This window comes from Mercenaria mercenaria, chromosome 6 (genome assembly GCF_021730395.1).
Source record: "Mercenaria mercenaria strain notata chromosome 6, MADL_Memer_1, whole genome shotgun sequence".
NCBI classification, from domain to species: domain Eukaryota; kingdom Metazoa; phylum Mollusca; class Bivalvia; order Venerida; family Veneridae; genus Mercenaria; species Mercenaria mercenaria.
Window position 1 is genome coordinate 34,726,007 of NC_069366.1, and position 27,943 is coordinate 34,753,949.

A 27,943-nucleotide genomic window follows, 5' to 3' on the forward strand; every position below is an offset into this window, starting at 1 on the left:
GGAATTTGAATACCCCGCGGAACGGGGCTTTAGAAGGTTTTAAATTTTAATTTAATTATGACAAACAAAAATGCTACCGAAAAAACACATGACAGTTTGCTCTTTTTATACTTTTTATGCTCGACTATTCGAAGAATAGTTTTTGCTATTCAACTCCCCCTAGCGTCGGCGTCGTGTCGGCATTGGGCCCACCCTTTGGGTTAATTTTTTGGGCATGCAAGTACATACACCCATAAATTAAAGGCATATAGTTTGAAACTTATTTTTTTTTTCTGGGTAAATTTCCCAAACCCCTCTCGGGGTAAAGTCCCAAAAAATTTCCCCCCCCCCCTGCATGTATTTTGAGAAAAAATTTCCCCCCTTTTGGATTTAAAAAAATTTTTGGTTAAATTTTTAACATGCAAGTTATTTATCCCCCAAAAAACAAATGGGATTTTTGATTTGAAACTTCCCCGGTGTTTTTGGGGGGTTAAAAAACTAGTTGATGGCAGCAAGTCCCAAAAACTCTACTTTCATTTTGGCCAAATTACCCCCCTTTTTGGGAATTTAGAAAATTCGGTTTTAAAGTTTTGCGTCCCAATACAAAACAGCTTTTTCTAAAAGGCATTTGTTTTGAAACTTATTTTTTCTTTTTTAATCAATTCCCAAACCCACTGGGTCAAGCCCCCAAAACTCTGACATTTTTTTGAAAAAATTTATCCCCCCTTTTAGCTTAAAAAATTTTGGGTTTTAAAGTTTTACATGCAAGTTATTACCCCAAAAAAAACCTGATGCAGTTTAAATTTGAAATTCACATGTGTTTTTTGGGGTTATAAAATTATTTGATAGCAGCAAGTCCCATAACCTGACCTTCTTTTTTGGCCCAAATTATGCCCCCCTTTGGGAAATTGGGCAAATTCGGGTTAAAGTTTTGCGTGAAAGTACATACAGCAGGCTATTACAAAAAGGGAAAATAGTTTAAAATTTAACTTTTTTTTTTTTTCCCAGACAAAAAACTAACCTCACTGGATCAAGTCCCATAAATCGGGCTTTTTTTTTTGGGGAAAATTTAAATCCCCCCTTTTTGGACTTTGAAAATTCGGTTAAATTTTTTCCATGCGAGTTTCTATTCCAAAACTAATGCAGATATTGAATTAAAAATTTCAATGTGCCTTCGGGGTTATAAAAACTGTTATAGCACAAGTACCAAAAAACTTTTTTGGGCTTTTTTTGGTAAAAATTTTTTCCCCCCTTTTGAATTTAAAAACTCTTTTGATTTTTAACCTTTTTGGGAAATTTTTTTCCTTTGTTCTGGGACAATATTTAAAATTAGTCGACTTGGCTGTTTTTTCAGACAGCTTTGTTAGGTTGAAAACGAAAAGCTTTTTTTATAACATTTACTCTAAACTGTCTTGATTACAGGAAAAATTTTGGAGATTAAATATTGATCAATGATTTGAAGGTAGGCTATCTGCAAGATCGGCCCTTCATGGAATTAAAAAAGGGAAGTTTCAGAAAATCTTACAAAACATCTTCAAAATGTTTCAAATCAAAAAAAAAAAGGGCAATATGTTTTATTTTAAAACCCAAGGGTTATTTTTTGGGCTCAAGGACTTTTCCCAAAATAGTTGGGCTATTTTACTCACCCTTCGTCCCCCGTCACACCGGGTTTAAAAGTTTGCATGAAAGTACATACAGCTATCTTTAAAAAGGCAATAGTTTTAAAAAATTTAAATTTTTTTTTTTTCCCGGGTCTTTTCCCAAACCTCATTTGGGTAAAGTTCCATAACTCTGACGGGTTTTTTGAGCAAAAAATGCCCCCTTTTGGGCTAAAAAAAATCATGGTTAAAGTTTTATTTTGAAAATTTACAACCCCAAAAACCCTAATGCAATATTAATTAAAAACTTCACGTGTCTTGGGGGTTATAAAACTGTTGATAGCAAAAAGCCCCAAAACTCGACCTGCTTTTTGGCCAAATTATCCCCCCTTTTTGGACTTAAAAATTTCCTTTTTTAAATTTTTTGCGAGCAAGAAAACATACGAAATTACCAAAACATTAGCTTTGAAACTTTTTATTTTTTTTTTTGTTCTAGATCAATTCCCAAACCCCCCACGGGGTAAAGTTCTAAAACCCTCGACATGTATTCTGACCCAAATTATCCCCCTTTTGGACCACTAGGATCAAGCCCCATAACTCGGGGACTTTATTTCAGGAAAATTATGCCCCCTTTTTTTTGACTTAAAAAATTCGGGTTTTAAAGGGGTTTTGGGGGGCATGAAAGTTACAACTGCAGAACAAATGCAATTTTTAAGTTTTAAGGAAAAAATTTTCTTGCCCACTGGACTGGCATTTCCATTTTACACATGCCGGCAAAATCCACCCTGGCCCCCCCCATGACAAGGGATTTCTCTTCTTTTTAAACACTAGAAATTCATGAAATTTTTTTGGGTATACTGTTTATGTAAAACCCAAAAAAAATTCAGGTCCCTTTTATTGTTTTTCCTCTTTTCCCTTTATATATATTTTTTTGTTTTAAAAATTACGTTATTTTGGGGGTTAAAATGCTACGAACAAACAAAACTAAAGGGGAAAATTTTGTTATTTTGTGGGGCCCACAAAAAATGCCCATGAGTCACTCCTGCTACAGCCCTTTTAATTTCCCCCCGCTTTTTTGTACAAAACCTACAATAAGAAAGAGTGCAAAAAAGAAATTTATTTCGATTTGCTTTATTTATTCTATTTTTGTAAAAAAACGGTAGAAAGAAAAAAAAATTAAGCTTAAATTAGGGAAAAACGATAGCAAGAAAAAATATCATTCGTGTTTACGAATTGGGAAAAAAATTTATCAGTCCTTGGGTAAACCTCGTTTTGGGCGTAACTCGAAATACCCTTGTTACCACCCAATGCTCGGGTGCCCTTGGTACGAAAAATTTCTATCTGATTCATAAACACTTTACGATATTTTTGACTAGTAAAAAAATTTTGAAAACAGTAAGAAGGAGATATATAGACACTCAAAAGCAGAAAGGGTTGTCCCCTACTCCCGGATCCATGTTTTTACGAAAAAGGGTTACAAAATTAGAAAAAATTACTTTTTCATAATTATACTTTTAAAATTTGAAATTTAAATTAAAATTGAAAAAAAACACCATACGGTTAATACTTTCAAATCAATTTTGCACTCTTTTTCAGAATTTTTTTAAAAATTTAAAGTGGCTGGAGATGCGTGTTATGTTATGAAAATTTTCATAATAATAATTTACTATCATAAAGTAATCCCTTTAAAATATTAAAAAAAAACCTAAGTTTTTTCAAAACCAAAGAATATGGCTTTCAAAAAAAGGGAAATAACCGTCCAGAAGCCAAAAAATTTTTTTCAGGGGTTTCAGGACCCAAAAATTTTTTTTATATACACATGTAAATCCCATAAAACGTTTTAAAAAATCTAATTTGGGGAATGTTTTTCTTCAAAAAAAAATCCTGGGCCCCAAATATCAAATGGTCGGCCCTAACACAATATACTACTTTGTTACTTTATTCCACTAATTAAACCCCTTTGGGATTTGTGTACAGGCCATTAAGTCACCCAAAAGTTCAAAATTTCATGCATGTAGCAAATTTGTAAAAAATTCCCTTTCTTTTTCCCAAGACATTTTAGTAAAAAAAACCCTAGGGCTCCTCCAAATTTGTGAAGAAATTAATTTATCCCCCTAGCGAAAAATTTCCCTGGCCCCTTAATTTAACAGGGGCCACGGGCAGAAAAATGGTGATTGTGCTGCATTTTTTTTTTAATTTGGATCATTTTGCCCTGCACATTTTACAGCCTAAAAAAATTTTGGGAAAATCTATGACCCAAGTTTTACCCAAAACCTTGTTGTGGATGAATGGTACATTTAGTTTTAATATGAAACTTATGAAATTTAACATTTTCAAATTTAAACCCAAAGAAGTATTATATTTTCACCTTCTGAAAATAGAAGAATTTTGTTTACGGGAAAATTTTTTTACTGAAATTTTGGCCCCATTCCCCGCCCAAAAAGTGTGTTATTTTCCCCTTTTCGGGAAAAAGACCCCTAAAAACCCAAAAAAAAAAACCCATACCCTTTTTCCAAAAAAACCCTTCTAGATGTACAAAAAAAAGTAAACTGTAAAACAGACAATGGGTTTTTAAGAAAAATTTTTTTTTTTAGTGCAACATATTTAAAAAAAAATTTTGCTTTTTTTTTCCCCCCTATTTAGTGGTTAGGGTTTGGCAATTTTCCCCTCCTTTAGGGGCCACCCCCATTTCCCCAAAAAAAAAAAAAACACGGGTTTATTTAATTAATTTTTTTATTTCCAACAAAAATGCCCTATCAAATTTTTAAAAGCTTTAGAGAGACATGCTTTTCCTTGTTTTAAAGCTTTTTTTTAAAAGAAGTTCAAAAACAAATGCAATGTTTTAATGTTAAAAACCTAACCCTAAACTATGATACTTGTAAAAAAATTTTTAAAATTTTTAATTTTTTAAAAATTGTGAATACAGGCAGTCGGGTTATCCAAAGCCCAAAATAAATATTGGAATAATTTTTTCATCTTTTCTGAGAAAACCCCACCCTTTAAATATGTTTTGTTTCCCAAAGTTCGCCCCAAACACTTTAATTTTTCTAAAAAATTGCAGTCAATATCAAAGGGAAATCATGAAAGGCACAGCAGTTTTCATGCCAAGAAACATTTTTAAAAAAACTTCTGCTTCCCCTTCCCTCTTTGGGATATAAGAAGGCCCAATTTTATGCATATTTAAGGGATTTTTTATTTGCAAAATTAGGCCCGGGGCCCTTTAAAAATTTTTAAAGTCCAAATCTATAAGTTGTGTTCACCAAATATCCAAAATCTCCCTTAGTGTAAAGAAAATGTATAATGGTTTTTGCACAAATTTTTACAGAAATACAGTTTTGGAAGAAATTTTATTAGTTAAGGACATTTTTATTTTTAAAAAAATTTCATGTCTGTATTACCAAAACCCAACAAAGGGTTGTCATTTCTTTTTTTGATGTTTAAAAGAGGATGTGAAACCAAAAAAATTTGTAGTCCTGTTTGGTACCATAAAAATTTTCCTTATACTGAGTTGGTGCGCCGAAAAACCCCAAAAAAATAAAATTTAACTGGAAATTTTTCGAAAAATTTGTCATCTCCCGATTTTAGAAAAATTTAAAGATAAACATGCAGCACATGTTTAGTAAACCTGTTTTAAAAAAATTTTTTTTTTAAGGCTAAAACGCAAAAAATTCCACCTTTTGGGTCTTTTGCCCCATTTTGCCAAACTAATAACAGTTTTTTTTGTTTGCTTTTTGCCTTTGCCGATAATATTTAAAATAAAGAAGTGCAGCCTTTTTTTGATAGGTCCTTTTTTATCAATTTTCAAAATATAAAATAGCAACAAATATATTTAAAAATAAAGAAGAAAGTTCACCTTTCAAAAAAAAATTTTTTTTTATTTATGCCACTGGGAAAAATAATGTTTTCTTCATGTAAAAATGTTAAAAAAATTGATTTTTTTAAGGGCTTTTATACATATTTTTATTGATTTTGGTGATTTAAAAATTTTCAATTCTGCAAAAAATAGACAAAAAACCCTGCACAACGTTTGATACATTTTTATGCCAAAAACTCTGCAAAAAAAAGGGATGGGAAAAAAATGCAGTCAATAAATTTGTGTTTCATTGGGGGGAAAGCTGTGGAACATTTTTGGTGCAAGTTTTCCTAGAGGGTAACATATGTTTTGTAATAAAAAAATTCAGAATCGGCTAGTTTCTTTTACAAATATATATAAATTCTTTTTTGACTTTGACCTGAGAGACCCCCATAAGCGCGAAAACCCCCTTCCCCAAAAAAGGGTTTAAAAATTGTGTCAAATCTTTTCAAATCCCTATGAAAATTTAAGAAAAAGACTGTGTTTAAATTTTAAAATTTTGAGTGTGACCTTTACCTTAGAGCTAGGGGTTCCGGACTTTTCGCATGACATTGGGCCCTCCATTAAGGGGAAAAATTATGCCCAATTTTATTCAAAGTTTTTCATGTGACAGGGGTTATGGACCGACACGAAAAAGCCCTTTAACATTTGACCTTTAAGTGTGACCTTTTACCTTTGGAAACTAAAGGGCGGGTCTTGCCTGTCTGATTTTAAAAGGGGAAAAATGGGCCCGATTATTTCAAAGAATTTACACGGAGCACCACGCGGGCAGTCGAAATTTTTAAAATAAAAACCTTCAGGGGCATAAAAAACATTTTTTTTATCTTTTTGTACTATTAAGAAGACAAATATTTTGGATCTGTACAAAAAGCATTAAGAATGGATATCAAAATGTTTTGGAAGGAAAAAAGGGAAAAAGTAACTTTTTTGTAAGGGGGGGGCGTTTTTAAAATTTTGATTTCAAGAGTAGCAATATGTAAATTTTTTTTATACCTTATAAAAGCTGTAAAAAATCGGCTTGTATTTTTACAATTTAAATATGAACAGGCAGAAACAATTTTCCCTATTGTACCTTCCGAAATTTTAAAGTACCAGGGTGCTTTCATTTTAAAAATCATGACCTGACACGGTTTTTATTAAAAGGCACAGGAAAATTCACTTTGTTCCATTTTAATTTCGTAAACATTGGAGATTTCATTCAATAAAAAAAACAACAAATAAAAAGGGAGAGGGGATATAATAAAAGGGGTCACTATATAACAGTAGCTAGATTTTGGATTTTGGGTTTCCGCTCTCCCTGGATTTTGCAAGGGTTTGGGTAATTTCTCGGGGCTTGGCACCCCTTTAGATCCCCTCTGGCAAAAATCCCTCCAACCAAATACAAAAAATTCCCCCAAACGAACCCTGTTAAATTAAAGTAATTTGAAATTGTTTAACGAAAAACAATTTCAGCTCAATTCTGTTTTCTCCCAAAAAGGCTGCGCCCAGAGAAATTCAAGCCATTGGGCGTAGTTTAAAAACGGTTGTTCAGTTGAAGCGAATGAAGTTGGATTGTGTAAAATTTTATACCATTTTTTCAATGTTTTTTTCCTTTCACACAGGGCCCTTTTTTATAATTTTTTACCCGCTTGGGTTTAAAAGTAATTTTTTGTTTTCATTAAGAAAAAATTTTTAAAATTTTTTAGAAACCCGAGCACTAAATTTTTAATATTTTAAAATTTAAAAAAAAAATTAAATTACAATTTTAATTCATACAAAATAATTGGGGTTTTTATAACATACGATCGGGATTCAGTATTCGGCTCGGGGTGGAATTTTTTCCGATCGGATCTCACCCAAAGGGGCAAAAAGCGCCCGAGTGTGAATTCCCACCTTGCAAAATCCCCAAGGGGCCGAATACAAAGTCCCAGACCCCTCCCGTTATAAAGACCCTTTTAATTTTATACCTTTTCCATTTTTATTCTTGTTTTGTTCTTGAACGAAAAACTTCAAGTTTTCGATATTTTAAAAGGAACTTTAGTAAAAATTTTTTTTGTGCGCTATTTTTAGAACTGTGTCAGGTTAAGCATATTAATGGAAAAAAAATCTGGCAGCATACAATACAGAAGGTCAATACGGGAAATTTAAAAAAGGGCAATACGGAAATTTTTTTTCTGTTGTTTTATATTTAAAAAGTGAAATACAAGCCGATTTTTTAAAAAGTAGCTTGATCTGGGATGCCGATTCGGCTCGATTGGGTTTTTCCAGATCAATCTACGAGGCGCCAAGTGCCCAGTGTGATTTCCCACCTTTTCAAAATCCACCCAAAGCCCAATTCAAAGTCCCAATCCAGCTTCTGTTATAAAAGCCCTTTTAATATATTCCTTTTCCATTTTGATTCTTTTTTTGTTTTTGAACGAAACTTTAATGTTTATTTGATATTTAAAAGGAATTAGTTAAGTTTTTTTTTGTGCGCTATTTTTAGAACGTTTCAGGTTTTTTGCATATTAATGGAAAAAGTCTGGCAGCAAACAATACAGAAAGGGGTTTCAATACGGAAATTTAAAAAGGTTTTCAATAAGGAATTTTTTTTTGTCTGTTATATTTAAATTTTGGAAAAACAAGCCAAAATTTTTTTTTTTTTTCAGAATTTTTATAGGAAAATAATAAAAAAATTTGTGATTTACCCCCGATTTAAAAAATTTTAATTTTTTACACAGACATTTATATAATTTTTATTGAATGGTTTTTTAAAAAAAGTATCATAGTTTTAAAATATAAAATCATGTATCTGATTTAACTTGTTTCTGCAGACAAAAATCACTTTATTAAAAACAGAGGCAAATAAGGGCCCGATCAATCGTTTTGGGCCCTTTTCTTAATAAACAGGCTTTTTGGGTTTAAATTATGTCCATTAAATGGTCAAAAAATTACAGCAAGGATTTAGTGGGGGGATGGAGTAACAAAAGGTTTAAAAGGCATGCCCTTCACAATGCATTTTAAACAATCATACTCCAAGGGGACTTTTCTCAAACCCAAAAAACTATCAGAAAATACTGCCCACCAAGGTTTTACATGTAAAACTTTTAAATTTAAATTTGAATATTTTTTTTTTGTTTTTACATGATATAATTTATTTCAGTTCATATTGTTTTGTTTGTAAATTGGGGTTATTAAGGATTTTATCATAACAGGGTTTCGTCTGTTTTGTAAAATTTTCCTTTTTTTGTTTATAGCTTTTGGTATTGTACTTGTACATTTTTTAAAACAGGGACCAAATTGAAATTGGGTTTGCGAAATATGTCATCCACTATAAAGTCGTTACTTACTTACACATGTACTTACTTACTACTTTGCAAGTCCCTTAGATTCAGAAATGGTATTTTAAAAAGGTTTTTTTGGGAAAAGATTTTTTTTAAAATTTTACTAAAAGTGGCCCTTTTTATCAATATAAATCTGTGCTAATTTAAAATTTCAAGGTTAAGTCCTAGAACTGGAAAAAACAGCAGAAATAAAAATTCATTTTAGAAGTACCCGTCCCCCACACAGACCAAAAAAAACTCCGATTTTATTTAAGAAACCGAAAAACTCCTTTCCTACCTTTAAAACATGCTTTTTTAACTCAAAACTCACTTTTTTAAAAGGATACAAGCCAGAGAATTAATGCAAACCCCAATACTTTTAAATCATAAGGGATTAAAAAATTTAACTTAAATATACTTTTAATATACAAGCTAGCACACAGGGCTTGAAAACTGAAATTTTTGAAACTTCATTTTATTTAGGGGTTTAGGTTTTTGCTGCATTGCAAAATTGTATCATTATTAAACCATTACTTTAAAAGGAAGGAAAACCACAGAGCTGGGTTTCCTTCCACTGGGAAATTTTGGGAACTGGCCAAGGAGTTAGAAAATGGGAAAAAAATTTTGTCCAGATTTGAAAGTGTAAAAAAGGTTTATTTCTTTAAAAAATTTTCCCAAATATTACTTTGGTAATTAAAATTAATTTTGATAGCGCCTTGTTTTCAAATGTATTGGGTTTTTAATAACATTTTACAGAATTTTTATTTTGTAATTTTTAAAAAAAAAAACTGCAAGGCATAGGCGTAGCCAGACTTCAAAAAGATATGCAAGGCTGAGTGGGGGAGGAGGTTTTTTCCCCCTTCCCGTGGTGGCACCCGGCCCCCGTTTCCTGGGGGAAATTTTTGGGAAAATTAGATCAAAAAAAGTTTCATTTTGAAGCATTTTGTTTGGGTTTCAAGGGGAATTTGTACACTTTTAAAAAGGTCAAAATTTTTTAATATTTAACTGCTAAAAGCATTTCCCCCCATTATTGCCAATTTTTTTGGGGAATTAGATAAAAAAAAATGGTCTTTGATGCATTTTGTGGGGATTTTAAAAGGGTCTTGAGCCTTATATTTTATATTTATATATATATATATATTATATATAAAGTTCCCGCTTGCAATTTAAAAAATTTTTTGGGATATAATGGGTCTTGGCCTTTTAAATTAAAAATATATATTTATATAATTTTAAAAATAAAGTTCCTTTCTTGCATTAAAGATTTTAAAATTTGTAACTCTTGTTTTTGGGAACAAACATACCGTATTTTTATATTAAGCATATACGTACGGGGGCATAATGAGAGCTACACCCTATATGCAGGGTGTTTAATTATGTGGTTTTGTATAAGTCCCATTTATGTTCCCCGTTATAACAAAGGGGGGGGCTGCTTCGTAAAACAATGGAGAAATTTTAAAAAAACCTTACATATTAAAAAGATGATTTTTATCTCTTTTTTACATACTTTTTTTTCGAACCGGGGCTTTCGGAACGAAACTATTTTTCCAAATGGGGTTTGGTGTTGTGCGTGCCCTCGGGTTTGTTTGTCCCGGCCCTAACTTTGACATGCAGGAGGCCCAAACTTGTTTATTTTGGGTTTAAAGTTAACCTCAGTGAGACGGGAAATGTCATGCGCAAAACCCCCGATTCCTATCTCAAAAGGTTTAAGGTCACGTTGGGGTCAAATTTTTAAAGTCAATCTTGTCCGGGCCCCTAACTTTGCATGCATTGAGGAATTTTTTTTATATTTTGGGATTAATGTTTTTAAACCCAAAAGAAGGAAATCTATCTCGAGGTCATAGTTTTGAGGTCAAAGGGGGGGGCCCCGGGCTTTTGCCCCTTTGGGGACTAGTTTTAAACCCAAAGGGAAATTTTCTATATGTGAAAGGGTGGAAATTTTTCACTTTCAAGTTTTGAGGGGGTATTATTTTTGGGGGCAAGCGAAACCCCGGGGGTTGGGGGGAGGTGGGATAATAGGGGGGGGGAGGGGGGGAAGTAGTTTACCATTTCAAAGTAGGGAAAAAACAAACCCCCAAAATAGGGGGTTTGGGGAGGGGCCCGGATTATTTGGATGGTAGGAGGGGGGATTGAAAAAACTGTTGGGGAAGCAACCCCTTTTGGACGGGACATTTTGGGAAAAAGTGAGAAATAATCCAATTTTGCGGGGAAACAGTTTAATTCAAAGGGGGTGGCCATTAAGTGGGGCGTGTATTTTGAGGGGAAGCAAAAGTTTTGGGGGAAAAAATGCCCGGCATGTTTGGGGGAGGGGCTATGAATGAATACTGATAGACAAGGGGGTGTGGAGCAAAAATTTTTGCATTTAATATTTTTTTTGGCCCTTAGCAAAAACCCGGTGGGTGGCGGGGGTGGAGGACATCTGTCCCTGGGGGCGGTGAGCAGGGATTTTTTCATTGCCCAAACCCTGTTGCAAGAAAATACCACACTAGGGCACCAGGAGGGGCTAGAAATCTGGATTTGGTTGGGGGAGAATTTTTGGGCAACAGTGTTTAAAACTAAACTTTTTAATCACCCCCGGAAAATGGGGGGGATTTTAAAGGGAATTTTTCTCCATCCCTTTCCTAAGATTTTGTGCCGCTCTATATCTCCCAAAACCCCCTTTAAAGGGTTTTCATGGGAAAATTTTGGGTCAAATGATAACCTCAACAAGACGATAAGCAGAACCCCTGAGTCAGCCATGTCAGTTCAAAGGGCAAGGTCACAAAATCGAGGTCCAAAGGTTTTTAAGCCTTTCATTTCGGGGGGGGTTTTCCCCTCTGTATCTCCTAAACCCCCTTTAATTATAACATGAAACTTGGGTCAAATGATCACCTCATCAAGACATGGCGAAAAACCCCTTTAGTCGCCCTTTTCGGCTCAAGGTCAAGGGGCACAACTTTAAGGGCAAAGGGGTTGGGGGCCCTTTCCCCCTTTTGTGTCCGGGTCATAACCCTAAGCCCTTCAAGGATAATCAAAGGGAAACTTGATCAAAAGATTTCTCATCAAGACAAGGGGCAGGGGAACCCATGAGCAGCAATGTCAGCTCAAGGTCAAGTCACAAATAAAGGGCGGGAAAAATTTGGGGCTTGGGCAAATTTTATCACCTCCATCAAGGCGAAATCGAAATCATGAGTCAACCCTGCCCGGGTCAAGGTCAAGGTCACAACTTGGGGGCAAAGGGTTTTAGCCTTCCATTTCGTGTCCCCCTGTATCTCCTAAAACCCCCTTTAATTTAAACATGAAATTGGGTCAAAAGATCACCTCCCTCAAAACGATGGGCAGAAACCCCGAGTCAGCCCTGTTTGGCTCAAGGCCAAGGGCACAACTCAAGGGCAAAGGGTTTTTGGGGGCCCTTCCCTTTTGTGTTTGCTCTGTAACCTTAAACCCAGGTGAAGGTTTTTTTTAACAAACTTGGGGGCAAATGATCACCTTTTTTTAAGGGAAAACACAGTCCGCCAGGGCAGTTCTAGGGCAAGGGCCAAATCAGGTCAAGGGTTTTACTCTTTTAATGCGCTTAAAACCCCCTTTCCCCTTAAAAAGGGTTTTTTATGAAAATTGGGGCAAAAGACCCCCCTCATCCCAAAATGGGTGTGCAGAAAAAACATTGGGCACCAGGCAGTTCAAGGCCAAGGTACAGCCCCAAGGTCAAAGGTTTACCCTTTTACTTTTAACATTTAGGGGATTTAGCTGTCTTTCAGACTGCATTGTTTTTGTGGTGGCAATTGGGGGTTTGGGGGGAAAAAAATTTTGGTGGTAGCTAGGAAAGGGAAGAAAAATTTTTAAGGGGAGTTGAAGAATTTGAAGAACTACATGGGGGTGGGGTCGCAATTTTTGAGATCTATAATTGAATACTGGGAATTTCCAGGGTATGGGGGGGGGAAAAGGGATTTTTTTGAAATAGCCCGATGTTGGGGGGGGGGGGGGGGAGGTAATTTTGGGGGAATCTTATTGGGGGGAAGGGGGGGGGGATTTTTTTGGGGGGCAAGGGGGGTGGAAGGGGGGGGGGGGGGGGGGGGTTTTTAAAATTTTTCCAGGAGGGGGGGGGTATTTTCTGAAAAGCCCGTGGGAGGGGGGGGGTATTTTTAGGTAGCAAGGGGTGGAAGGGGGAGGGGGGGGGGGGGAAAATGTCTCCCCGGGGGGGGGGGGGATATTTTCTGAAATAGCCCATGGGAGGGGGGGGGATATTTTTTTGAAATTAAAGGGGGAGGAGAGGAGGGGGGGGGTTTTTTGGGAGGGTTCCAATTGGGAGGAAGGGGGGGGGGTTTTTTTTGAAGGGAACCGGGTTTTTTGGAAGGGGAAGGGGGGGGGTTTAAAAAGTCACCAAAGGGGGGGGGGGGATATTTTCTGAAATAACCGGAAGGGGGGGAGGGGGGGTTTTTGGGGGGAACCTATTGGAAAGGGAAAGGGGGGGGGGGGGAAATTTTGAGGTAGCCAGGGGGTGGAAGGGGGAGGGGGGGGTAAAATGTCTCTAGGAGGGGGGGGGAGGGGGTATTTTCTGAAATAGCCCCATTTGGGGGGGGGGGGGGGGGGTTTTTGGAGGGAAACTAATTGGGAGGAAGGGGGGGGGGGTTTTTTTGAGGTTTAAAGGGGGGTGGAAGGGGGGGAGGGGGGAAAATTTTCTCCCGGAAGGGGGGTTTTTTTTCTCCGAAAAAAAAAAATGCTTCCACAGGGGGGGTTTGGATATTTTTTTGGGAAAAGCCCATTTCCCTTTTAAAAACACACCAAATTATTTGACAATTGAAGGCAAAAAACGAGAAAAGGGGAAAAACCCCGAGAATTAAAAACAGGGGTACACTTGAAATTTAAAAAATTTTTATGATAAAGGGTTTTTCTTACCAAGTGCCTCTAGGTAAACAATCCTTTTCCCCAACACCCAAAAGGGCTCTTAAATTTTTTGAAACCCTAGTTTTTTTCCCCACTACACAAAAACCTCGCGGGTTTTTAATTGGATGCTTTTATTATTTTTACACGGGGTTGGGTGAAACAGTCGCTTTCAATTTTTAAATATTGTAGTATCCTTTCCCACTATTAAAATGAATGGTTTTAAAAAACTTTTTAACATTTTTTAAAGCTTACGGAATGTTTGTTAATATAAACGGCCCACAACCTCGATTAGAACTTAAAAAAAAAATGATGCATTAAAAAAGCTGACACCCCCAATCTTACGTATTTGAAATGGACGCTCGATTCAAATTTCACATGACTGGCCAAAGACTATGAGGGTTGCGTTTTTGATTCAAGAGTGGAAAAGGATACCAGTCGACTAAAATACCCGCGTTTGTTTTTTCCTTTTTGTGTTGGAAAATTTTTGATGGTCCCGCGGGGAAATTTATTTTTATTTATGTAACAATAGTAGCATAACGGGAAAGCGTTCTTTATATATAAATTAAATGCCGTTTTTTTTGGGTTTTTACTTTTAAAAACCTTCGACTAAAGAAAAAGTGACATCGGTTTTTTTTAAAAACTTCTATGATCTATGATTGTGGATAATTTGTCACAACTTCTTGACCATGGCAGTTTTCAGTTCAGTTTGTGGATTTCGCTAAAGGCCTGCTTTATTGCGCAAGATTCATAGTGACTAAATGAGGCATCATTCTAATATTTCTCCACCTCTGGAGACATACAATATTCATGCGCGGATCCAGGGGTGGGGTCCGGGGGTCCAGACCCCCCCTAGGATTTTGGAATTTAATGTAGAGTCAGTGTACCCGGTTTCGTACACATTTCCTAAGAATACAATTATTTTTGTTTAAAACACGCTTACTTTCCTTTCCCACTTCAATGACGTCATACGTCTTGGTGAACTTGATTCGGATAACATATTTTGACCAGTTTTTGCATTTAAGTGTACCCGGTTTCGCACACCGTGCTATTTATAGAATTCAGTGATAGTAATGCATTTACCCATAAGAAAAATTTCAATTAACTTTTTAAGTATTTATTCTATTCAATTTAAACATGTATTTTCCAATAAAACATCTGAAAGTGAAATTAAAAAGCAGTTATGAAAGTGAAATATAGGGACCAAACCCTGTTTTTACTGCTTAAAGCAGAAAAGGCTAAAACAGCTGAATACATGAAACAAAAATAAACAATAGAAGCTGCTGAATCACAAAAGACCCCAACAAGTCTTGTCATTCGATTAAGTTCTCTGTTTTAATAAAAACGTAAAGCAAACAATCAAGTTGAAGTCATTTTGCAGGTTGGGAGAACTTCAATATCTGTTGAAATATTTTTCATTTCGGTAAAGTTTCAAGACGTTTCACCTCCTAGACGTTTCTCCCCTAGACTTTTCACCTCCTGGTTGTTTCACTCCTAGATGTTTCACCCCCTGATTATTTATAGTGATTAAATAGGTGTTAAATGATCTTTTGTTAAACTTGACTGATCTTTGATTAATGGTAGGTGTTGAGCAGTCTCAGATCAAAGAAGCATAACAGCAGAACTTTAGCACATACTTAATCAACATATTCAGCAACTTTATTTGGAAATAAAAAATGATGTTGATTAAGTTTTTAAGAATAATTCTGCAGTCTTATAAAAAAAAATTGCAGTTAACAGGTCTATTGAATTAAATATGTTAATTTTTGTACATACATTTTGTATTTCTGAATAAATCAAAATAATTAAGTATTTTTTTTAGAAAAACTCTAAAAAAAGATATATAAAAAAGGTAAAATTATGATAATCCTTCTTGTAAAATTGTTTTATTCAATAAAATTGCTTGAAATTTATTTTAGGCAAAATGTGTAGATAACTTTGAGTCAAACTGAAAAAAGAATCAGTAAAAAAATTGTTATATTATTTCAATAAAAAGACTACATAATTTAGAAACTTAGAAAACTTATCATACCTCTTGAATTTAAGAATAATCTTTATTAAGTTTATAATAATAATTCGTAGTATTTAAAAAAAATTGTTGCAGATTATAGTTAAATTTGTAAATAATTCAATAAATTAATTTGTTTGAATGTTTATTTTAGGCAAAATGTGTAGATAACTTTGAGTCAAATGGAAAAAAAAATCAGTGAAAAAATAATTAGTATTATCAGTACAAATGACTACATACTAATTTCTAAAAAAAAAAACAAAAAAAACATCATTACACAACAAGACTTATTTCAATGAATGTAAAAACTGCATAATAATTATCGAGAGGTAAATGTGAAAAAGTTCTAAGTGTTTCTTTATTTAATTGCACTTAGAACTCTCGCATTTACTCCTTGATATTTATTTCAGAATATAGAATTTAAAAGAAACAGCCAAAAATACCTAATTTTAATGGATGTTAAAGATAAAATGGCAAGGTTTTGCTGGTTGGGTTGGGGAGAGGCTACTCAGGGAGGTGTGAATTCCTATGAAATTCCTGTGAAATTCTATGTCAATTCATTTTTGAAATTCCTGTGAAATTAATGTGTCACTGATTGGCAACTGACACTTGATACACATTCTACATTCCAGACAAAGTATAACTAAAGTCATAAAGAGTCATTCTTCATTCATTATTGAATTAAAACAAGGAAACACTTGTACTTTCATATATTTTATTATATTATACATTATTAAACTATTTTCCTTCAAAAATAAGCATTTAATTTTGGAAAAAATCACATAAATATCTTAACAAGTATCACCACTTTCATTTATACACACATAATCAAAGTGAACTTAGTCCTTATGTAATCATCAATGACATAAAATTATGTAAGCACATTTGAAAAAAAAACTTTTATACTTAATATCACATAAATATTTGTTTACATCAATCAAATATATCTTTTATGATTAAACTATGTCATTAATTATATTTGTGTTGCTGATTTTAATTATTAGTGTTTTGAAAACACTAAATATCTAAATTTATAATTTATTGACACATTAAAAACAACAACAAAAAAGTTGCTGTATTATCTACAAAGGCTATTCACCATACATCAACTGATCAACTGACATTATTATATATCATAATTTAAATTGCATGTTTATAGCCATACTTTTTAGGATTAAACCTCTTTTTAGATAATTTAAACTGAAACTTCAGCTTAAATCAATCATACTTTTCATATTCAAATGGGGGGTGAAACAACTAGGGGTGAAACATCCAGGGGGTGAAACGACTGGTATTCAATAGGTAAATACCTACATGTATGAAGGAAAAGTGATTTTTCAATTTATTTTACACCTTGTTGTTGTTTGCTTAGTCATTATTTTCATAAAATTTAATATTTTTCAGCTGACCTACTGGCCTCCATTAGTATTGTTATTGTTTTCGTCTGCACTTACCAGAACGAGGCTCAAGCGGGGATGGACCCCTTGTGTCAATTTATGTAGGGAATAACTCAATTTTGTGAAATAATAACAAAGAATTGTTGAATTTTCTGCTTTATTCTCACAAAGCACATGAATTTGCTGGGTGTGCGAAACCGCGTACAGTGCGAAACCGGGTACACCGACTCTAAATACCACTAATTTTAATGTTATTTTGTATAAAAGTCACAGAAGTATAAAATACACAGAATGGCAACTGGCTGTAATCTCGCGGGAGCTCGTGTCAGAGCGTGATTCGGCGTTATCTTACTAAAAACAAACATCGGCGAGCATGGAGTTACAATTTGTACCTTTAAAACTACATTTAAAATACATTTTAGCTTCTAAAACAAAATTAGTTTAATTTGAAATGGTCTTAAAACACAAAGTACACATTTTTTTTTTGCCATCGAAAGAAGCGTGGTCATACGGTGATAATTATTTTACCGATGCATAATTGCTTTCGCATACAAAATGGCGCGTGGAGAAAGCGCCACTTCCAGTAAACGAGATCTCGTTTTTTTGTCACGGGAGGTTGGCGAGATTTGCTCTGTATGCCTCTCAAGTTGCCAATCTATTTATTTTTATAGCTCTTTGTAAAAGTGTACTAGGACCCCCTCTGGCAGAAAGCATAGAATTTGGACCCCCTCTGACAGAAAATGCTGGATCCGCATATGATATTGAGCCTGTAGAATTTATATATCGTCTTCAGCTGTTCAGGGGTTGATAAATATTTTTCTTCTTTAATTTTTTGCTTGGTTAGAGGTTATGTATAATAGTGTTTCCTGCAGACTCTTAAAGGGGCATGGTGCTTCCCTTGAAAAGGGGCACTTTTAACGCGCGGTTTGGCATTGAAAGGGCATTCGTCCAAGAACGCTTGCCGGCATCATTTTACATACTATTTTCTCATTGAATTTGAGAATCTTTCATATCTCAGATATGGGATAGATAATTTGTATTATTCTTTATAATGCCTACCATGTTGTGAAAGTGCTTTCCTTTCTTTTGTTTAAAGATGACACTGATGATTCATACTTTCAAACATTCTTATTCTGTTACCCTCATGAACTGCTGGCTTGCATTTTCAGAGACAGATTTCAGGTGATAATTAATAAGCAACAAGTTTTATTGAACAACTATCAGTGCGCAACTTTATTTTGTCAATCATATCATTTCACCACTGATTTACGTTAAGAGGATAGGCAGTTCGTCAAATCTACATGTAATCAATGACTTTGTACCTATATTGCTGATTAAACCCATTGTTCTTCGTTCTCAGTAAGATTTAGACGACAAATCGACACGGAAAGTTATATTTTGCTAGTGTTTTGGGCCATAGGCCCCATCTAACGGTATCCTTATGGTATAACTTATATAGTAAGAAAAGTTCTTTTTTCTTACTATATAAATGCTATACCATAAGGATGCATTAGATGGGGCCTGTGTTTTGGGCATGCGAAAACGAAAGTAGAATGCGACGTAAAAAGTATATGCTGTGAAATTTGCTAGATTAGATCGTCTGCCACTATTTTTATCACTCCCCCGTTGCTCGGAAGTTTTTGCGATACACAGAGTGACTGACTATGAATCTGTTTTTTCCATCTAATCACACATTATTCAGTAATATAAACATAAATGTGAATTATAAATACCTATGGTTCATTGCGAGTAATAACTCTAAATTTTAGGCTTGCTTGACGCATGCGGCTGTGCACTTTCATCTTAAATTTTGGCCTTATAAAATCATTTTGACAAATTATTTACGAAAACAAAACTAGGGCCTTGCATTTTTAGTTTATTCATTTAAATCTGCGATCAGTTTTTATAACTTAATCGCTAAGTTATCGGTTATTTTCATACCGATGTACGTTTTCAAATTTTCAAGATGGCGACGACTTCTGCATCATGAATGTGCTTTGGAAAGTACGACTTCGTAATATTACAAATCAAGACATCGGTCGATTTTAATGAATTTGGTATCATTCTAAAGCTTAAACGTTTATCTTATTATTTTTATAAATGATATCCGTAAAGGAATAAAATAAATCTTGTACATAAAATCGATATAAAATATTTTGAGTCTGGTCAATTTTCATGGGTTGGTCGGCGATCGGCAAACCTTCAATATTTTATTTTTAAAGGCCTAATTAGCGCATCGAAAATGTGCGATAATCAATGTACATTTTAAATGATTACAACATTTTAAAATAATTATCGTTTAATTGACCGTTTTCAATCATATCTTCCGTAAAAAGGCTACATGTTGCTTCACCGTCAACGTGCTAAAAACAACAAATTTTCATCTACTGTTCCCAATTAAACTATCATAAAACAGTAATTGATTGCATAATCCTGTCAGTTCTTAATCAGGGTCATTCACGGTTGATGCACCCACGTGTCGACCTGTTGATCACAGCCGCTAATTGACGGTACAATACACGGAACATGGCCCGCGGAATTGGCTTTCCAGACTGGTTTTGAAAGGGCACTTGTCAAGATAAATATACAAGCTTCATAGAATAAAGGGCACGTGGCGCAACTGGGCGGTTTGAAGGGCAGCTTGGCAGCACTTCAAACGGGGCATGGCGCTGCGACATGTTAAAAAGGCCTGCAGGAAACACTATATAACCTCTGAATGGTCACTGTTTGACTTAGCATGCATACTGGTACTGATCATGATAAACCCTGAAAGAAAATTAGGTTTTTTACCTGTCACTTTTTTATTTCTGCAAATTGTAATCAGTGGTCGGTATCAAAATAAAGCCTAACATTTTCTGAAAACTTTCTTTTATTCAAATTTATACTTAGTAAGCAAACTCACACAGAGTGAGGCCGTGAAAAGGGTTTGTAAAACGGGGACTGTACGAACGTTGACTGATGATACATTCGACCACTTTCTCATTTACAAACTTTTCATCATAGAATTATATTGAAACTTTCCCCAAAAAGCTGCAACAGTCATTCCTGATAAATAATGAAAAGTGACCCAATGTCATGCCTTCATGTGTCGACAAGTGAGCATCGTCAAAAACACCCTCTTCCCCATATGCAGTAATTTTCGATAAGTATTTTTAAATAGCAAAATGTAAGTCATTTATTTAAACAGAATATTTACCAATTTTGTTTTTGTTTACACCAGTTGGTGTTGTAAGTGGAACTATTAGACGGTGTGTTCAATTTATATAAATAACTGATTGCAATCAATATTTCCAAGATGGTCAACTTTATCATCAGTCCGGGTTTATCATCAGTACCAGTATAAAATCTTGACAGAAATCCCAGTTTGACTGGGCATTTTGGTCTTGATATCATAGCAACTTCCGATGAAATTTTCACTGCTGCCGATGCTTTACATACTATAGATTTAAATACCGATTGTGATTTTTTAAAAAATTGGAATATACAGAAAATTATGTCACTGTACGAACTTGTCACATAATTAGAATATGTGTTAGGCAGACGGTAAGCTCAGTCGGTAGAGCACTCGCCCATGTAAGCGTGGGGACCTGGGTTCGAGCCCCGGGCTGACTGAACATTTTTCTCACCCTGTGGCATTTTGCACCATATGTGGGACTGTTTGCTTTGTCAGTCTTACACCCTTGCAATATTATGTACCATGGTCTCCGGAATTCGAGGACAAACTTTCAATTGTGGGGGTGTATTCACATAAGGGAAGAATATTGTGTCAGGCAGCCGATTAGCCAAGTGGTAGAGCAAACGTCCTGTAAGCATGGGGTCTCTGCTTGAGCACCGACTGACTGCACATTTTCTCACCCAGTGACAATAAGATAGAAAAGATAAATTTTATTTTGAGTCGGCAAGACAGGTAACAGTTCATATCTTTATAAGACATCACCGTACATTAGGGGTTCTAACTGACCAATCAGAGACTCAGAGCTGCATTTTCGAGTACCTGCCAGTTTCCACTTTGGTATAACAAAGTATATTTACAATGAACATAATTATAGTGAATTTAGAAATAAATATCACACTATTTAAAAAATCAAATTAGATCAAAGATTTTTCACTGCATATATGCCACAGATGATGCTACAAACAACAAAACACTGAAGTTTCATTGAAATATTATATGGATTTAATTATACCTTTATTTTAGTTTAAAGTTTGAGATTTTACACAGGGAGTTTATGATAAAGTCCGAGTAAAATGTAATCATTACCCAAGTGAAATTAGCAGGCTTGGCAAAAACCTGGGTTTTAAGCATATTGCCCAGTCCAGTGGGTAATACTGGGAAAACCCGGGTTTTACTGGGCAATATAATATTTCAGTTGACAATTACTTCAATATACATATTTCAACACTTTAGTTGACATACAACCCATATAGTGATAGCAGTGACACCTGCATGCCTAATGCTATAAAATCTATTGAATAGACATTATTATGATGATAATTGAGCATTTATTGAACAAGATAAGGGGATTAAAGTGTGAACAACTTAAATCTGCCCATTTTACTCTTGAAAATCAACTTTCCAAAGATCACATTGTCATTTCTATCCTATTACCACGAAACTGAGAATGATTAAAAAAGATTGCAAAATTGGAAGACTGTGCAGTGTGCGGTTAGTACCAAAATTGAGACTGAAAGCTCATAGACTTTTGCAGTGTGTTGGTTTAAGATCAGCCTTTGACCACTCTGTACTAGGGTACTGTGGCCAAAAACCTCTAGATATATGCTGGCATCGCTGTGTCAGCAGAAAGGGTGTTTTCAAAATTTGGTATTATTCAGACAAACTCAGAAACACTGACTTGGGATTAAAAAGACTACAAAACTTGTGTTCATTAAAGAATGTTTTGTGATAAGAAGAACTAGACTACCATGACCATATGTTAAGCAAATTTAAATCATAGTTGTGACCTAGAGAGATTGTTCAATATGTATGGTCGGGCAGTGTGTAGATTATAATACGTCAATTTCAAAGTAATACCGAACGTGTCCTTATAAATTCATATATCTGTAACTATAAAGTTGAAGGGTGTTTACTTTCACATGGAAAATATTTTGTTGGGTAAAATTACTAAATAAATGATAATTTTGTTAATGAAACTGTTGTTGTTTACCTATATATCACTTCACCAATGGTTTCAAAGTAAGTAAAACTTAATGTAAGAATTAGCTCACATTTTATAACATAGAAACTCAACTTTTGGAAAAAAAAAATAGAAAAAACTTTTTATTGCCCAGTATTGCCAACTTCATTCATTTTTAGGAGTAAATTTGCCCAACCTGGATTTTTCCAGGCGGGTTTACCCACCCTGGGCTGGTAGTCAACAACCCTGGAAATTAGTATCATTCAGCAATCATGGCAATGTTTTGGAGGTGTTAAAATTATGAATACAACATAAGCATTCCAGGAAATGAGGGAAGCGTACCCTACAGTACTTTGAAATTAAATAGAGAGAAAAAATTGCACCAGAGGCCGCCATTTCATGTATGACACAGTATAATTATATCAAAAACTTTCAGGGAGGAGACCCCACTCTTACCCCAAATATAGACAGAGGCCCCCCTCCCATACCAGGTATCTCCTCTTGATGCTATGCACCTCGCTGGTGACAATAAAATATTTCTAGATCGGACCTCACAGGTTAAATGCTGTACACCTATCTACTGTATTCTTCAGGGGTTTTAAGTATGCACCATTTGGTATATATATTTATTAATAAAGCACATCAAACAATTTTCTATTCATTCTAAATTCTCATTTATTTACAGATTGCCAAGCAAGCAGCAGAGGGAGTAGAACAGACCTCTTTTCTCGACTGCAGTGGCTTGCATTGGATGCCCTAATAAGAAGATTGACTTGACTTTTTAATGCGATTCCGTGTATCACACAACTTACAAGACAATATGTTTCATTATATATCTATGGTCATATTTAGGATACATGTTAATGACCATTGTAAGATTGTGTGTAACATACAAGACTTGGGCCACTTGCATCAAGGTCAAGTTCAGATATAGAATTCAGCTGCATACAGTCTACCACATAGCTACTAAACCCTATGAAAGAGCTGTCGGTATTCCATGGTGCAGCTGTCACCAGATTACAAAATGGAAACAGGTGAGTAAATTTATATTTTACATTATATTTTCATTAATAAAACCACAGGCCCAGATTTGTGACAATATCTCCTATGAAACTTGGTTAGAATGTTGATCTTGATGTTCTATTAGATCAAGTTTAAATCTGGTCATGTGGGGTCCAAAAATTAGGTCATTGGTAAAACCACTCAAAGGAAAAATTGTTAACATTCTAGAGACCGCATTTATGACCATATCTTAATGAAACTTTGTAGAATGTTAATCTTGAGTCTTTTGGTTAAGTTTCAAATCTGTGTCAGTAGGGGTCAACAAACTAGGTCACCAGGTCAATTCAGAGAAAGGCTTACTAGTTAACACTCTAGAGGCCACATTTATGACCATATCTTAAAGAAACTTTGTCAGAATGTTAATCTTGATGATCTTTAGGCCAAGTTCAAATCTGGGTCAAATGGGTTCCAAAACAAGATCACCAGGTCAAAAAATCAAAGGAAGCCTTTGTTAACACTTTAGAGGCCACATTTATGACTGTATCTTCATGAAACATGGTCAGAATATTAACCTTGACGATCTTTAGGTCAAATTCAAATCTAGGTAAGGTGGAGTAAAAAAACTAGGTCAGCAGGTAAAATCAAAAGTAAATTTTTTAAAGTTTGAAACTCATGAGAATTAGAATGTTTGTCTTGATGACCTCTTGGTCAAGTTGAATTTGGGTCGCATGGGATCATAAACTAGGTCACAGGTCAATCAATGGAAAAGCTTGTTAGCACTCTAGAGGTCGCATTTTGACTGTATCTTCTTGAAACTTGGTCTGAATTTTATTATTGATGATCTTTAAATCAAGTTGGAATCTGGGTCATGTGGGTTCAAAATCTAGGTCACCAGATCAGATCAAAGGAGAAGCTATATAACACTTTAGAGACCACAATTAATGACCATATCTAATAAAACATGTCCAGAAGTTTTATCTTTAAGCCCTGCTCCGCGGCTGTTCAAGCTCTGTTAACCCACGATTACAATAGGTAACAGTTAACGGCCACACATTAAACTTTAGCATGCAAATCCACAGGTGTTTTATAAAGAATTTTATATAAAATAGACCCTATTTTGACGGGAACTGTTCATAGTCAGGACTTTCATGATTTTCAGTGACAAGTTAAGGTTAAAAGGTTGGACTGGAGCAGTCTTTAATGATCTTAAGGTCAAGATCATCTGGGTCAGGTGGGGTCAAAAAACAAGGTCGCCAGGTCAAATCAGAGATAAAGCTTGTTAACAATCTAGAGGCCACATTATGACCAAATCTTGAATTATCTTCATGAAACTTGGTCAGAATGTTAATCTTTATGATCTTTAGTTCGAATCTGGGTCACTGAATAAAATTAAAGGAAAAGCTAGTTAACACTCTAGAGGCCATATTTATGACCATAATATATCATAATAAAACTTGGTCAGTATGTTAATCTTGATAATTTTTAGACCTGTCTATTTTCAGTCTTGGTCAGGTGTGGTCAGAAACTAGGTCATCAGGTCAAATCAAAGATAAATCTTGTTAACATTCTAGAGGCCACATTAATGACTGTATCTTCATGAAACTTGGTCAAATGTAAATTTAAAGTTATGATCATTAGGTCAGCTTTGAATCTGGGTCATGTGGGTCACAAACTAGGTCCCCCGTTCAGATCAAAGAAATGCTGTTTAACACTCTAGAGGTCACATTTATGATCATATCTTCACGTAATATGGTCAAATGTTATACTTGGTGTTTGGGTCCTTAGGTCAAAGGTCAAGGTCACATGGATCTGAACATTGAAAATGGTTTCCACTCAGTCAATAAATGGAGAAGGGTTTCACAGGTACATTGGTCTTGATGAGTAGATAGCCCCTATTGATTTTGGAGTCACTGGGTAAAAGGTCAAGGCCACAGGGACATGAACTTTAATAATGATTTTCTCTCATTAAATAGAGAAGCGTTCCGTCTAGTACCTTGGAACTTCACAGGTTTATTGGTCCTTGATGTGTAGATGACTCCTATTGATTTGTGTCACTGGTCAAAAGTCAAGCTCACAGGGACCTGAACATTAAAAATGGTTTCTGCTCAATAACTGGTGAAGGGTTTAACCTAGGACCTTGAAACTTAATAGGTTTATTGGTCTTAATGTGTACATGACCCTATTTGATTTTGAGGTCACTGGATCAAAGGTCATGATCACAGGGACCTGAAACCTAAAAACGGTTGTTGCTTCATTATACTTCTATGAATTCAAGAATATGCAGACACTGTTTATCTATTGCAGATGGTGAGTCTCAAGCAAAAAAGAAAAGTGGACCTCTCCTAACAACTTAAAAGGAGAACATTATCTTGCATAGCATTTTTCTCCGAAGGGAGCACATTGTGACAAGTATCCCACTGAAGGCAAGTTCTACAACAAGGAAACGGACTCCACCAATATATCGACGTTCAAAAAGGGCTTAAATTTGTTTACCGATCAAAACTATGCCATAAGACATGAATCACCCTCCAATTAAAACAAACAATGGAGAAGTCAGTCACTTTCAAATCAAGTAACAATTTAAGATATGAGACGATTCTAATGATGACAATGAATAACCCCAGAGAAGTATAATGTACTTGAAAATGTTTAATGGAAATAGAGGAATGTGAAACTTTTTGTATTTATTTGGTGCTCATGAGGCTTTGTCATTGATAAGGCAGATAAGTTGATTTAAATTTCTTTGTTTTCAACAAAGAGAAAAGTTGAAAAGAAAAGCATTTTAGGAGTACTAAAAGATGTTATAGAAATATTTGAGATAGAATGTAAAAACTCGCCCTTCTTAGGGTCTGCTAATTTAGGGCTAAAATAAAATAAAAACATATAATCGACTTCTTTTCGTGAATTGATTGATGGATTTTTGTCTGTAGCATTATTATAAGGTCCTCGCATTAAACACGGTTGGGGTTATAGGAATGGTCTCCTTCTGACATATATGAGCCATATAACTCAAACCTAGACTAAAAGATTTTTAGCTAACCTTAGCACGAAGTGCTCAAAGTTGAGCTTTTGTGATCGCCCTGTGTCTGTCGTCGTCAACAATTTGACTGTTAACACTCTAGAAGTCACAATTTTGGTCTAATCTTAATGAAACTTGGTCAGAATGTTACCCTCACTAAAATCTTGGACGTGTTCGATAATGGGTCATCTGGGGTCAAAAACTAGGTCACCAGGTCAAATTAAAGGAAAAGCTTGTTAACACTAGAGGTCACACTTTTGGCTCAATCATAATGAAACTTGGTAGAAATGTTACCCCAAATAAAATCTTGGACAAGATTTTGTATAATCTGGTTTCAAAAACTAGGTCACAAGGTCAAATATAAAAGCAAGGAGTGGACGGCTAGAGGGAAGGAAAAAGCCGCAAAACTATTGGCAGGGCTCCAGATAAGATAAATATTAGCGCAAATTACGCTTTGAAATAATGCATATACGCATGTGCGATCATTTTTAAGCATATAAAAACGTACAAGAAATTACAGAAACTCCTGCAATGACTTTTTACTAGCGTAAACAAACTCTGAATCATCTAAAGTCTTTACGTAACAAAGCACGGTCAGCATTAATTCTCCCACACAAAACGTACACACGCATTGAATGGTATGATTTGATTTTTACTAAACTGGCACACAACTTGTATCACCATAAGATCTTGGTTCCTTTCTTGAACTGGCGAGATTCCATTATGGGTTCCAGAGTGATGGCCCCTGAAAGGGCCAGAATTAGCTATTTTGACCTTGTCTGCACAATAGCAGCTTCATTTATGATTTGAATTTAATCAAACTTGCACAAAACTTGTGTCACTATAAGATCTTGGTTCCTTTCTTGAATAGGCCAGATCCCCTAATGGGTTCCAGAGTTATGGCCCCTGAAAGGACCAAAATTAGATATTTTGACCTTGTCTGCACAATAGCAGCTTCATTTATGATTTTATTTTAACCAAAGTTGCACACAACTTGTATCACCACAAGATCTTGCTTCCTTTCTTCAGCTGGCCAGATTCCATTTTGGGTTCCAGAGTTATGGCCCCTTAAAGGTCCAAAATTGGCTATTTTGGCTTTTGCAGCCATATAGAGACTTCATTTATGGTTTTATTTGATACAAACTTCCAAAATATCTTCAACAACAATAAATCTTGGATTCCATGACAAATCAGATCCAATCGTAGGTTCCAGAGTTATTTTATATCTGATTACCTCCCCTGATTGGAATCAAAATGGATTTATATCAGTAAGTACTTATAGGACTTATTTGAAATTTCATCATTGTTATAAGTTGGACTGAGACAAAAGGGTAGATAACTATGAACTGATTTTATGTCAAATTACCTCCCTTTATTTATCCCCCGCCGTGGCGGAGAGATTATAAGAATGGTCTGCGTCCATCCTTCCGTCCGTAACAAAATCGTGTCCGGTCCATATCTCCTAAACCCCTTGAAGAATTTTCATGAAACTTGGCTCAAATGATCACCTCATCAAGACGATGTGCAGAACCCATGAGTCAGCCTTGTCGGTTCAAGGTCAAGGTCACAACTCAAGGTCAAAGGTTTGAGCCTTCCATTTTGTGTCCGCTCTATATCTCTTAAACCCCTTGAAGGAATTTTATAAAACTTGGGTCAAATGATTACCTCATCAAACGATGTGCAGAACCCATGAGTCAGCCATGCCGGCTCAAGGTCAAGGTCACAACTCAAGGTCAAAGGTTTGAGCCTTCCATTTGTGTATGCTGTATATCTCTTAAACCCCTTGAAGGAATTTTATAAAACTTAGGTCA